Genomic DNA, 11549 nt, shown 5'->3' on the forward strand with positions numbered 1-11549 from the left:
ACTTCGTCGCCCTTTTGAAAGGTCGTCCGAGGAGGGTTTCCTTTCCACAATTAGCACTATTTGGAGGAACATGGAATAGGATAGGTAAGCTTTCCGTTTCAATGGTTACAAGGATTTTGCACTTCTTCATAAGTGCTTGGGAGTGTCCCTCGTAAGGACTAAGAGTTGCATTAGTCGGTGTGAGCTCTGATTGGCCTAGTAGGGTCCATGCTTCATAGGTCAAGATATTAAAATTGGCTCCTTCGTCGATGAGAACGTTGACACAGTACTCTCTTTCTGCGGTGAGTTTGACCCTAAGATAAGCAGGCGGTATTATGTCTTCGTCTTCCGGGTCTTGGCTTGTAAATTCAAGCCTTCTTATACATGCCCTTGAGTACCCAATTACATGACCAGATGTGGATTCTCCACTAATTTCTTGGGTCCTCTGTGCAGTATTGTTCAAGGTGCATCTATCATTAAGATTTTCATGTTTAGTCATCCTCGCAGTTATAGCTTGATGTTGTTCCATTGCGCTTTGACTATATGATGTCCGAATGCAACACATATGTGTTTTTGCGGTGTGGCCTTGTTACCCTTGTTGGCTAGATTGGACCATTGAGGTTCTGGGGTCTCTATTTGTCTTTGTTAAGGTATGGGCTTTTGGTTGCTCCTTTGCAAGTGAGAATCCATGCTTATGTAGAGCCCTTACTACACTAGGATCTAATTTGGAGGACCTGTCGCGGCGCGCGTTTTCTCTCCAACCTCCCGCATGACCGGTACGGTAAATACCATGTGCAATTTGAAGGACCGTTTATAGCCAAGTTTTGAACTACTTGCTCTAGATTTCAGTCTAGTGTTAGATCCATATGTGCTTTTGGCTCTATGGGATCTCTGGTCGGTTTCAGAATCTACAGGTTAAATTTTGAAAAAATCCAAGTTTGGCCCAACAGGTCCGAATTGCAGGGGCCGAATGCCCAATTCGACCCGTCCGAATGGCTAAGGGCCGAATGAGAAAGGGCTGAATGTAACTGGTCTAAATGTCAAATTCGGCCAGTCCGAGTGTGGGTGTCCAAGGGCCAAGTGGCCGAGTGGATCGAGGGCCGAGTCAGGTTGGGCCGAGGGCCGAATGGTGAATTCGACTGGACTGAATGGTAAGTTGTCTGTGGGCCAAGTCGACACAGCCGAGGGCAAAATATCAAGTTGGTCTGAATTCTTGATTCGGACGGGCCGAGTGAAGGGCATCCAAGTAAGATGGGCCGAATTGTTGATTTGGCCGCCAAGGGCCAATTCTAGGACTTGGTCCTGAATCATTGTCACTCGGACGGCGGGCAAACGCGGTGCAATTTTGGCTGGCGTAACAATAAATCACTCAAATCACACGGTTTAGGTCATGACCTATTGCATACACATCTAGATCAAAGCTATGGGTGGAGGGGAAGAGTTTTATATACTTGGAATAGCAAATAAGATCCAAAATGCAAATCGGCAAGAAAATCAAACCCTCTTGCCCTATTATGATAGGAGAAACCCCAATGCTTATTTTTCATCTTCTTTTTTGTTTTTTCCTACCCTAATGCATCCAAATCACAAAGAGAATACCTATCATACTCCAACATACTTTTCCAAATCCAAAACACCAAAAATCTACTTGCTAAGAAGATCGAATACCTCTTCAAACTTCCTCCCTACCTACCTATCTACCTCAAGCACCGATTAGGGGAAAACCCTACTTCAATGCTCGATTCGAAGTGCACAAGCGATCAAGGCTTGAATCCGTTGGTCCCGTCAATGGAAGCAAAATGTAAAAGCTCTCGCTCGCCCATCCAAGACCCACGGATTGCTTATTGTTTCAAGTGTTCCAAGCCGAGCACTAATGGCTACCTCTCACATAGCCAATGCACCATCCATCTCTACGGATGTAATGAGCTTACCTCCATGCCCAATTGAGTTACCTCCTCTCCCGAGCACTCCGGTAGCTCCACAATCCAAGTGCAAGCTTCAAGCGAGCTCCATCCTCAAGCTCCCCGCTCCAAGCTCGATTGCCGCGAGCAAGACAAGGGAAGAGAAGAGAAGAAGAGAGGAGAAGACGGAGAGCTTGTCCTCCCCGGTCCCTCACCCTCACACACTCACTCCCTCACACTCTCAAACTCCCTCTCTCAAGCACAAGCTCAACAACAAGAAGAAGAAGAAGAGGAGAGCCACTTTTGGCCACATACAAGAATGAGCTTCTCATTCACTTTTCAACTTTATATACAAAACCCTAAATCCCTTTTGGGCGGTCATCCCCTTATCCCCTTTTTTTACATGGCTATCCATGGCCTAGGCCCTTTTTCCCATTATCCTCCTATCTTCCTAGCTTCCTTCCTACTATAAATTACACAAGTGAGAGCATGGCACTCTTAAAATAAATCATGGTGTGTCTTGCACTCTTTTAGACGAGTATTAACTTGCGCTTCTCTTGTGCGCCTTTCTCCTTGATTAGGACTTTTTTGCACTTCTTGTGTTTCCAGATTCTTCTTGACACGCCTTCACCTTCCGTTTCGCTTTTGCCTTAGCCTTGTCTTCTGCTTTAGATTTTTCGAATTTTCCACCTTTGTTCGTTTGAGGGTTAACAATTTTTGAAAATTTAAAAAAACAGCACACCCTACAAGTAATGATTATCAAGTAAATATAATCACAATCAAGATCAACATAACGAGACACAAATACGTAGTATTGTTTCTAACAGAGTCGTATCAATGGATTTTGAAGCACATCAGTTACATGTAGTCTCATATTTTTATCAAGTGAATGCATGATAATGAGGTGATTATGTACGTGGAGCAAATGTTCTTGACACCACCAAGGAGGGACTACCATCCCTTGGAAGATTTACCAAAAGCACCACCAAGCAATGAAGGCCTAACTAGAATATATCACTAGGAGAGACTTTAAAGACCACATCTGCAAGATCATGCTCCCCATACAAGTGTGCCTCCAAAGGCATTCTCTTATCTACACTCTCTACCAATAAACAAGGCGCAATACCAACAACCTCCTATCAATAACAAGAGCTTCTTCATCAATCAAGCCATAATTCCAACAATACCCCATTTTGAGTCCCATAAACTAGACCATCATTACTTCTTCAATCTCGACTAGCTCATCCCTCTTTAAGCACATGCGTAAGTCTCTTGATCTCACTATTGTATTCTTTTCACTGATGCTAAAAAGGTACTTCTGTACAAAATTCTATTTCAAAATAAAGGGGGGAAACAAAGGAGAAGAAAAAAAGTCGGGGAGAGAAAAATATGCACAAACAAACATGGCACTACACCTAGGGGTCCTTAAGTTAAGTATGCCCAATGTCCTTAAGTATGCACTGGCCCACTAGCCCCCCTTCCTATTTTCCCACATAAACTCAGGGCACATCATGGGCAAGAAACACCTAGAGAGTCTCAACTTAGATCTATCCCCCTAAGTCACTTGCATAACTTCTTCCAATCTTTTACAATCTCTCATGGCTACGGTAACAATATAGGAAGCATGACTTCCACAAATCAATCGGATATCGCTCATATTGCAATCTTAAAATTTTAGTCTCTATTCATTAAAATAGCAACATCTATCATCACACTTCTATTTGTGAATCCTATTGATCTCATAGTATTTCTAGATTCTTCTCCTTATGCCTATTTACTACTTTATTCCTCAGCAAATGACAATGCTTCCCACCACCTATCCATCAACTGGTGCTTACTTCATTCAAGCAAAAGCCATCATGCTATCTACTAAGTATGTAATAGCATATATAAGCAGGTGCACTCACATAATAATTGTAGCATAACATATGCATGAATTGAGTCCTTAAGTGTGAGACAACACTCTAGCTCTTGCCTCGAGTTTGACCCATCTCCCAACCCATATACACATCTTATGCCCACATTCAAACTAGCATGCCCCTAGGAAGAGAGCATGAAAAGTTTGCCCTTACATGTATAAGAGAATGTAGCGGTTTGCAACTTCTATCTCAAGCCAACATTCTCTATGGTGTGTAAGACATCTGTCTTGTATTGCTAGTTTCCCTCCCATAGTGGATGAGGAGTATAGAGAAAGCTTTAGGCAAATGCTGCAACATTATGCAAAGGTAATAGACAAAGAAATTGTCTTACTATTGGAGTGGTCTTTCTCAACTAAAGCGCTATATCATGTAGTAGGGAAAATGAAAAATGGAAAATCTCCTGACTCAGAGGGCATTCCAATAGAAATCTTTCAAGCTCTATAGGAGACTTGCAAGCTCGACATGTGCAAATTTGCAAACTAGTGTATTAAATTCAATTAGATTCTTGAAGTTATCAATAAGGGTAGGATTAAACTCCTTAAGTCCCTGGCCAATGCCCCTTACAATGTGAAAAGTTGTGTACAAAGTTATTGATAAAGCTTTGGCACTCAAGATAAAGTTTGTTAGATATTCCCAATGCCCCACCCTCATAAGGTGCCAGCAATTATCTATGGTGCTCTAAGTTGTAGGGTCCCCATTATGAGAAGAAGCCATGTGTGTGCAGCACGGACATTGGGTAGATCTTGACTTCCATGTCAAATAAGGTCTATGTGATCAGATGACAAAAAGGTGACCTTTGTGGATCTAGCCTTTGGGTTAGATAGAGTAATTATGCTAGTAGCAACTCGAGACATAATGCATTGAGTTATGGAATGTGGGAGTTATCATATGGCCCTATTTTGGGGTCCAAGGGTTGCGAAAGCGGCCCGTGGCTAGGAGGTCTTAGGGGGGGCCAGTGGCCCCTTGACGACGAGAATCCAAGGGTAGTATCCATAAAGAAATATTCCTTGGAATATTTCCTATCCAACTAGGAAAGATTCATAATATGGTCAGACATGCCCACTACACTACCTTCCCGAGCTATAAAGGGAAGACCCCTCTAAAGCCATCATCAATCTTTCACCTAGTTAGAGTTCTTCCAGCCACTACCCTTAAGCTCTTTGTCTATCATCTATTTGGATCACCATCTAAGCTTCACAGTCGAAGCACACGGGTAGACAGAGCCATCTTTGTATTAGTTCGTCTGAAATTAAAGTAATCTCTATTCTTCTCATATTTATTGTGTGTTCTCTAATTGCTTACTCATATTTTTTCTGTTGTGCCGTGTAATTTCTACGTAGTATTAGAGCCCATGGGGCTTTGAGGAGTGAAAAGTATGCAAGACAAGGGCTTCAACAGTGAAGAGGAAAAATATCATCTGCTACATCAAGTAGTAGTGGTGGTGCATAAGGTGGTACTGCTACTATACAAGCAATTCAAACACTAAGAATTCATCTACCAACCTTCAGTGAAGGCAATCTAGATGGTACAAGCTATGCTATGTGGAGATTTAAAATCAAAATTATCCTTGATTCTTATGAGCTTCTAAAGACAATGCTAAGGATTGACCTAGAACCACAACCCAGCCATGACCCCTCAATTTCAAGTGTTATTCCTCCAAGTGCAGATCTTCTACAAGCTTGGAAACGAAGGAACATAGATGCACGGTATACCTTAGTTATAAGCTATTTTGATAATATTTTGATCTTGATTCAACATACAACCATTGCATCAAAGGCTTGGAACATACTGAGGAGTCAGTTGAAGCACGAAATCAAATAAGGATTTAGAACTTGGAGAATCAAATAGCAACAGAGAAGTTTGTTGAAGAAGAGATAGTTGAAGCATTCATCACTTGAATCAAGAATTTCCATAATCAAATGGCTAGCACTGGGATACAAAAGATTAGTGAGGAGCTAGCTCAAAGGTATCTTCAGATTTGTCCACCAAAGTTTGATGTATTTGTAACTTTTCTAAACATGCAGGTAAGACCCCAAGCTTTGACGTTTGAGGAATTCTGTGCACTACTAATGGAGGAGTTGAGGCTTAAAGCTCAAGAAGGTAGCAATAGTGGAGATGCTACATTTTCCACCAATATGAAAGGCAAAGATGGTTCCTCTACCAATGGTAACAAAAAGAATAAAGGCAGTAAGAAAAAATTTCATGGAGAGTACTTCTATTGCAAGAAGAAAGGACATGCAATTGTAGATTGTCATGTCAAGAAGGAAGATGAAAAGAATGACATCGTAAAGACTAAAGGAAAGGAGATAGCCAGTAAGTTGAAACAAAGTTGGATTTATTCATGGTGACCATTGTGAGGAAGTGTATTCCTTAACGCAAGAAATATCTAATGCTAACTCATGGACATTGGATAGTGGCACCTTCTATCACATGACCAATAAGAAAGGCCTAAACAGTTCTATAAAGCCTCTATAAGAATCCATCACTATGACGGTTAGGAATGATGCAAAATGCCCTAATAAGGACATAGGTACTATTTCCTTTGTTACTGCAAATGGTAAACTCAAGAATCTTTCAAATGTATTGTATATTCCTAAGATTAAAATAAATATGCTATCAATTGCTTTATAACTGATATTGGCCATGAGATGAGGTTCACTAAGATAGATGCAAAAATTATCAATGGTGTTGCAAAGTTATCGCTAAAGAAGAAAGAAGGAACAACCTGTATGGGCTAAGTGCTCTTATAGCCACCGTTGGTGTGGACAAAGTAAACTTCAACATGAAAGATTTGGTCACATTGGTTTTGTAATGTTAAAAGAGATACATAAGCAAAATATGGTTGCTCATTTACTTGCAGTAGCAATAGCTAAAATATAGAAGACTACCACAGCAAATACAACCAAAGGGGAGCTAAGGCTTGAAAAAATCTAGAACAAAGCCACAAGATACACCTTTAGGTTAATCCTCAAATTGAACCTTTGATTGTGATCACTAAATCAATGTTGAGCAAAGCAAGATTGCAAGTTAACGAGTGGGAAAGCCTGAATTGGGAAGATAAAATCCTAGTAGTTAACTCTAAGCTCCAATTTAGAGTATACAAATCTATCAAGAAGTTGGTGAACATCTAGAGGAGTAGACTCATAGCATTAGAATGGAGCAAGGGAGAGTCAAGGAAGGGTGATGTGGCCCTATCATAATCATTTTGGTCTTTCCCCTCCACATTTGTAAACAAGAAGGCCCATTGTCCATTAATGAAGCAACAATGAAAGCAACAATGGGTAGATGTGTGGGATGAAAGCAACAATGAGATTAGAGAAATGAAGGTAAAAGAAAAGTTTGAACTCAATAGGCAAGAGTCTATGCTATTGCAAAAGGTACTAGGACAAGACACCTAGCTAAAGGCGACTAAAATTAGGCTGCTTGGGGCATTCCAATGCCTAGTCAATCACAAGGGCAAACCAACCTACAAACTCAAAGAGAGAAGGGACTGCCGATGAAGAACATAGCATCCAAAGTAGCTAGGGAGCGGAGAAGTCAATACCCACAAACAACTATCCACACATGGCATCGATGAGCAGCTCCAAGCAAAGACTTGAACCTAATTCTTTGGAAAGTAGTTGTTAGAAAGTTGCCCAACGTCAAGGTGGCAAAGTACAAGGATTGTGGCCTATATTGTGGCTTTTGTGCTACTCGTACTAAAACTATGAGCCACATCTTTTGGCTCTACAAGGAGGCTAGAATTGTATAGAGAAATGTGAAAGAATGGTTGAAGAAAGGTATATGTAGGTGAAAAACATTTGGAACACTAGAAACAATCCTCATGAAAAAGAAAATGGATATATCTAATTGTGATCTAGTAAAATTTTGTCAAGATGTATGAACTCTACTTACGATGTTAAGGAAAAAAGACCATGTTTTCAACATAGCCTACTTTAGTTTTTATAAGAGCAATTAAAGATTTGGCTCATGCTTGTTCATCCCACATGATGTAAATATTTCCTACTTTATTAATATATATTTCAAGCGGATTACCAAAAAAAAGCCCCATTAGGAAGAGTAAGACCTATGATTTTTACCCTCACCAAGTTGTCTGGAGCCCCAAGAGGAACACCAAGGAAAAGGGAATTCTCTTGCAAGAAAATCTATCTTGTAACATCAACAAGCTTGTTTATCATGTTTCATATGATCACAATGAAAGAGAGAACACCATACACAACAAATCTTCATACAACATCATGTAGATCTCCCACGGTTTTGATAGAATCAACCATATTCTTCAACATCTTCACAAAATCCATCAATAGAACAAAGAAAGCAAAGGAATACACCATCTTTGAATGGAAATACATCACATAGTATTCATCTTTAATATCTTCATAGTCTTCTCTCTCAATCTCTCATATACAATCACTCTGTTTGAGTAGAATTGGCTATCTCTAGCTCTCTCTCTCTCACTCCATCAATAATACATCATATCCTCACTACAATCTCTCAAAAATCACTCTCAATAATCCCTCTTAGGTCGTGGATACCCCTCCCAAGAGGTATGTCTGATATGAAGAGTCACCAGAGCCACTACAGTGTCCTTTCATAGCTCACTACTGTCACTTCACTCTAGTCTTCTCTTGAGTCTTCAGCAGCTACTTCTTTCACTTCTTTCAGCTCTTTTGCACTTGTATTCACCTCTTTCCAAGGCTAGAAAACTTTTCCAAGCTACACTTCTCATCCATCAGAACACATACAGAAGCATACAGAACAGTCACAGAACAGTACCAGAACAGCTACACTACAGAACAGAACAGAACAGAACAGAACAGAAGCTCTACAGAAGACCTACAGAAGGTTACAGAAGGTTATCAAAACCACATAACTCATACTTAAACCATTCCAAACTCTCAAAAACTATTCAATAAACTTTCACAAGATCTCATTCTTCATCAATCAATACTCCATCCCTCCTTACAGAAGACAATCAGAACAAAACAGACCAAAACAGAGCAAAACAGAAGGTATACAGAACCAATCAGAACATCACAGAACCACTAATAAGCATCATAAACTTCCAAAACACAATCAATATTATCCAACGCACTCTCAAACCACTTCCAAATCAATCAATCATCTCATAAAATCAACCCTTCATCTCTCAAAAACAACAAAAATCAGCCAAAAAACAAGTCATTTCAACACTCAACATATCCCCACACTTAATAAGGAAGCATCCTCGCGACCCAGGAAAAAGGGAATACAAGTTCAGGGAAAAGCTCAACTTTGATCGTCAATATCTCTTCAAAAAGAATCCATCCACCACGACCCCAACTTATAACCTGTATCTGATATAAAAAATACAAAGAAAGGAAAACCCTTTATACATTAACACTTCTTATCAAACTAAAAAAAATCACAACAAATTTGTAAAGGATATAAGTGTTTGCTTCTTCTTCATCATCAGCATCAACTTCAACTCTGCATCCACGACCCCATCACCACAATTCTCCAAAATGTAGCTCGCACACGAAATCCAATCCAATAGGAAACCACCACATTCATATGACATAAATGAACTCACAACACAAACACTAATACACAACACAACCATCTGAATGACTCCTCCAAAAAGAGAGTTTTTCATTAGAAAGCTTCCACCATACATTGGAAAGGTATCAATGAAGATGATCCCTCTTAAAAGATTGATGTTGTCGAAAACGATCCATAGACAAGGATTCATCTACAAAGTTTTTGGGAGGATTTTGAAAAAATTGGAGACAGCACATCCTTTCCAACATGACCAAGTATCTGCTAGGCAAACAAAGGGCATGAAAATACAATATCTCCAGCTGCTGGGAATCAATACTCACGTTGACATTTATGCACAACTTTGGAATAGGCTTGGAATCATTATGAGAGTGCCTATGCATATACGCCAGGTACCAATCAGAGTGAGCAGTTAATCTCACTGAAGGATCTGTAGACTTTGAATACTGCTGAGCAAAATGAACATAGTTCTGATAAGCTTGACTTGAAGCTATCCATTCTCCTGGAATTACTGGCCAATTGATCTGAGGTCCTGTAAGGCAATCATCCGAACTCCATCCCCTTCTTCTGGAAATCTGATTATCAAACCCGTCACAGTCACTAACCAACTGAGGTGGTTGAGATATATAAGAGTTAGGAGAGGGTAATGGAATAAGGAAGAGTGGATGAAGGGAGGGATAGGAAAAATCATAAAAAGAGGAAAAGTTTAAAGAAGGAGTGGTAGAAATTTGGAGGGAATCACTAAGGAACGGTGTTAACTGATAAATAGGAAATATGGAGGGTACATTAATGGATGGAGAAGGACAGGGTGGAGAAGGGGAAAATACCCTATCCTCAATAAAGGAACAGTATGTAAAAATGGGAATTTGAGGGAAAGATGAAGGTTGGAAAAGAAGGGGTAAAATAGTGGTGGAATTAGATTGACAAAGGGAAAGATATAGAGCATAGCGGTGAGCCATTTGTTGGTAATATAGGAGGGTAGGAACAGAAGGTCCTAAGAGAGATCGTCGATGATAGGCATCAAAGAAGGTAGCATCAAACGGATTATATTTTGAAAGATAGGCTAAGAGATCCATCCTCAGTTGATTAGCACTCTGGGCAAAGGTAGGAGCTGTGTTTTGTCTTTGATTGAGGACCACAGAATCAATCATGGGATGCCACGAATTATCATGACAATCAGCCACTTTGGAGGAATAACTCTGGAACATGTCAGCTATGTGCAACTCCAAATGATTGACATACAAAACAGCCTGTAAGACCACATCCCCCACATACCATGCCATATCCACCTCATCTGGAATTAACGAGTCTCCTCGTAGATACATGTAGGACATCAACATGGTATCTGGCGTGACAGAATCTTCAAACACCATCCTTACTACCTCGGTCAACAACTCAGCAGACCAAGCCCCACTCCAGCCATCCTCTGGAAGAGGTAAATCCATCATGGAAAGCTTCATATAGAAGACCAACTTCTGTAAGTCGTAGTGGACAAAGAAAGAATGGTCTGGTGAAACATATTCCTGAAACTGCTCAAAGGTAGACCATAACAAGTCCATTCTGGACTGCAATCTTTTCACTTTATCTTGAAATAGAGGGCACAAAGTAGCCTGTCTCTGAAGAGCAGCCAAGTCCTGCTGTGAAAGAGAAGGAATCAAGGGAACATTAGGGCTTGGAGGAACAGAGCGGGACTTTGCAAGTTGATCTTGCAACTGCTAGATTTGGGAGGTTTGATATGCCACTGTGTCATTAGCCATCTGTAAAGCTGAAAGTTTGTCATCTAAGATAGCTTGGGAACTCATTCGCTTCTCTGGACATCCTCTCCTTCTCCTCTGAAAGGCTAGTAACCTGGGATTGAGTCTCTAGTAACTGGATCTTCAAAGAAGAGATCTCATCGCTTTGGGTGGCAACCAGTTGGGTTTTGTGTTCCATTTGCTTGAACAAATCTGCTAGGTATCCTTAACAGAAGCTAACTCAGATGTTGCCTTATGCAACTGGTCCTTAGACTGCATGAGCTCTTCATAAAAAGACGCGTACAGCTGTTGAACACAGGCTGTCATGGATAATTCAATGGAACTTTGAATATCTTTACAGAGAAAAGGAATTGCATCTCCTGAGACTAGACTGTTCAGGGAGAGAACTGATATGTCCAATGATCCTTCACGATATGCTCTGAATAGGTTATTGCAAGTGAGATACCCAGGGAGTTCAC

Source organism: Lygodium microphyllum, chromosome 12 (genome assembly GCF_053477565.2).
Source record: "Lygodium microphyllum isolate KBCC chromosome 12, Lygodium_microphyllum_v1.1.10, whole genome shotgun sequence".
NCBI lineage: Eukaryota > Viridiplantae > Streptophyta > Polypodiopsida > Schizaeales > Lygodiaceae > Lygodium > Lygodium microphyllum.